Source organism: Sinocyclocheilus anshuiensis, unplaced genomic scaffold (genome assembly GCF_001515605.1).
Source record: "Sinocyclocheilus anshuiensis isolate Anshui unplaced genomic scaffold, SAMN03320099.WGS_v1.1 scaffold248, whole genome shotgun sequence".
NCBI classification, from domain to species: domain Eukaryota; kingdom Metazoa; phylum Chordata; class Actinopteri; order Cypriniformes; family Cyprinidae; genus Sinocyclocheilus; species Sinocyclocheilus anshuiensis.
The window spans coordinates 1,652,525-1,656,110 of record NW_015555734.1 but is presented as its reverse complement, the minus strand read 5'-3'; the positions used below and the strand labels follow the sequence as shown (position 1 = coordinate 1,656,110).

The following is a 3,586-nucleotide window of genomic DNA, read 5'->3' as shown; positions in this document are numbered from 1 at the left end:
TTAGACATAAAAGGAAGATTTGAGATGGGTCTGTAATTTGCCAGTTCACTAGGATCTAGTTGTGGTTTCTTAGTAAGAGGCTTAATAACCGCCAGCTTGAATGGTTTTGGGACGTGACCTAAAGATAACGATGAGTTAATGATATTAAGAAGTGGTTCTTCTGCTACAGGTAACAAGTCTTGCAGTAATTTAGTGGGTACAGGATCTAATAGGCATGTTGTTGGTTTAGATGCAGTGATAAGTTTATTTAGCTCATCCTGTCCTATATTTGTAAAGCACTGCAGTTTTTCTTTTTAAATATGTACACAGTTTGGATTAAATGAAAGTATAGTCAAATTTTTATCTCCTGTATAGACTTCACAATACGATATCATTCATTAACATGGCTTCATGTTATTATTACTTACAGTGAGCGAACAATATATTTTTACATTAATTAATGTTTTTGAATGTTATTTAATACAAACACTTGATGATTCATGTTTGTTCATTGTGCATTAAATAATTTTAACAGATTGAATTTTTGATTTTATGTATTAGTACATTTTGAAATTAACCCTAAGAAGAATAATTGCTATAACTATTGTTTATTGATAGGTCATGTTATCTAACAAATGTAATCTTATTGTAAAGTGTTTTTAATACTACAGTTTCCATCTATTTGATATACACTTGACTTAAAATATATGTATCTTATCTAAATTTATTATAAAAGCAGAGGTTTGTTATTTACTGAAAAGTTATATTATAGCTGTTGTCAATGATTTAATGTTGCATTTGGTCAGACTCAGCCCATTGCTTTACTTAAGTTTATTATATTTTCCTTTTACAGCTGCAGGCTGAGGAAGATCATGAAACACACTAGCAAACCCTAAAACAGACAACAGTTTACAGTTGTTTTTCGGCAGCAGCACAAATATGACAAAAACTTTTGGGTGAAACTTGAAAAACAGACGAAACACAATTTTAAATAAGTATAAAGAATGGCATTGATTTTTGTATGTGTTTTTTAATTAGCATGTTTTTGTGTTTTGCTTTGGTACCGAAATTGGTACCAAGAACCGTGGATTTTCACTGGTATTGGTACCGAATACAGAAATTTTGGTATTCAACACTAACTCCATCATAAGTCCAACTCATTTTTTGAGATTTTGATAATGTTTAGTATGAGAATCCAACACTTTAGCAATGTATTTAAAGTCAAAATGCATGAAATAGCATTAAACACCCCCTTTAAGCACAAATAAAAAATTAAAAAAGTAAAACAAACCTTGTAAAGTTTCAATAATTAAATAAAAGCACAGGTGTTGCCCTCAGTGTAGTCATTGGTGGGCGGAAGCGCGGGTAGACCATATAATCAGATCCTGGGATTTTGTATTTATTTATTTAATTTTTTTCCCCCTGCACAAATTGCACAGCATAGAAATACTGCAAGTTGTATGTTTGTTTTGGTACAAGATCTTGCACAGTTAAGTTATTGTGAGATTTATTTATTTATTCTTATTATTATTGTTTATTTTATTTATTTTTTGGTTCGCCAGAATTTGTCCAGTCATGATTTGCCAATCGTTAAGTGTGTTGTGGACTGACTCAGTCATTAGGTTTGTGCTCCTCTCTGTCTGTCAAACTAGAATCTTCTCCAGTCAATGGAAACAGTCTTTTAATGTGTTGAGTTCAGTCTTAGGATGTTTCAGCTAGTTGAGTAGTGTGTCCCCAGCTATAGTCTGTTTATATGAATTAAAATCAATAACGATTATTGTAAACCATTTCATCTCTGGAAGTGGTTAGGATGAATATCTTGAATCCTACGCCACCATACCTGCCACAAACAAAAGCATCTCCAGCCTGAACAGAGACGGAAAGACAATGAATCATCGGCTTGAGATAAACCCTGTGGACTGAGCTACCTTTCCACTGGCATAAACATATGCTCCATCAGTTTATCCAGACTAGAAGGATTACACAGACTGCATTGTTCCCTGAAAACAGCTATTAACAATTAACCACGATTGCATGTGAACAAGCAGCCCTGGTTTACCTTGCTGTCCTTTTGCAATAAACCCAAAACAGATTCAGCTCCGAATCTGGCTCTTGTCTGCTGTCAGTTTGGCTTCCACATAGGAACATTAAATGCGAGTGTGACTTTCCTCAAATGTAAATGGCAGTTGCACACCCCAACGTAATAGACAACAACCGGTTAGCTATTCACAGCCGTAATTGTGCTGCAGGTTTGAATTATAACAATGAAGCTAGCAGGACAACTAAGTCAACTATGTTGCAGACAGTTAGCTTACAAGCTAAATAAACTCATCTCACCTGCACAGGCAATGTTGTCACCTCTCTTCTCCTCTCTTTCTCCTTTTATCCCGAGAGTAATGGTGTTTAGCAGGCCCTAAAAAGACAGCTGAGGTTAACAGCCCGTTGGTTGTCGGTACCTGACGGGTAAAAGCTGCGCTGGTGACCGTTCTGTCTTTATTTACCTTCCTCGTGTGGCCCACCGAAACAGGAGCGAGCCAGCCACACGAATTCTATACGCTACGTTCCGGCTATTCACAAACGCGCTTTGCGTAAAGACCAACGACAAGCAGCGCTTTGAACTCTGCTGAGCATCACGACGGATGGAGTGAGATTTACGCTGGAGTTACGTATAGTTCCTAAAGTGACAGCGCATGCCTTGAGTGACAGGTTGATAAACTATTGTTTCAACATCCAGGAAAAGGATTTTGTAGAATAAATAACTATTTTAAAATCATTCCTGTTGTGCAGTATATTTTGAGCTCTGTAACTTTTTAAAATGAATATGCATGTGTAATTTAGGGGCGTATTGCTAAAAACGTATAAACGGTATACCAAAACAGAAATGCTCTGGTCAAGCTCAAGGACTTAAACTTTATTCATTTATAGCCATAGGCGGAGGGTGAACCAACTCCAGGGTAAGGCTAAAAGCAGCCAAATGTATTAAACATTATAAACCCGTCTTTTTAGGCAAGATCGTTGTCATGTAACTTAGGCTAAAAAAAATGTTTAATGGGACTGAATTTGTATTTAACGTGATTACAATATAATAAAAATGTTAGAAATTGATAATTATATAACGTTTCCACTGTTATTCGAACAGCGAATAAATTATATATAGGAAGTGACATTATCACTAACATTGATCTATCGCGAGTTTAAGCACTCTCAAAAAAATTAAAATATCCTTATAATTACTGAAGCTGTATACACTGTTAAATTAATCTCTTACTTACATTGTATGTACATCTGCGCTTTGTTGTTTATGATGAGAGAATTCGCAAGAGTCCGGAATTCAGTCAGCGAACGCGCGCGCACTCAACAAAACTGATGAGTTTAAACGATGACTCAGCTGAACGCTTCTGATTGGCCATTGCATTCCTAAGCTCAACAGATATGTGTGTGATTGGTTAAAATGCGCAACACTGTAAAAACGCCTAAAATGAAATACAGTGCAACATGAGCAGATCTTAATTTAATGCCGCAATCGACACAGTCAATTCATATTCACTTTGTTAGCAACAGACGTAATAGATATGCCTTCCCCAGCCTTACACACGCTCCGCCTATG

The 3,586-nt window shown here is 35.9% G+C and overlaps 1 protein-coding gene across 4 annotated transcripts in view; it reads right to left on the bottom strand.

Annotated features, from left to right (window-relative positions):
* LOC107673032 (peroxisomal targeting signal 1 receptor-like) overlaps positions 1-2,603 on the bottom strand; it is a 21,804-nt gene extending 19,201 nt beyond the window's left edge. For 3 of the 4 annotated variants that reach the window (XM_016466457.1, XM_016466459.1, XM_016466460.1), the window contains exon 1: positions 2,317-2,603. The gene's annotated coding sequence lies outside the window, so the exon portion shown is untranslated. The remainder of the gene's footprint in view (positions 1-2,316) is intronic. The other variant, XM_016466458.1, reaches the window with a different exon arrangement.
* Between the last annotated feature and the right edge of the window lie 983 nt (positions 2,604-3,586).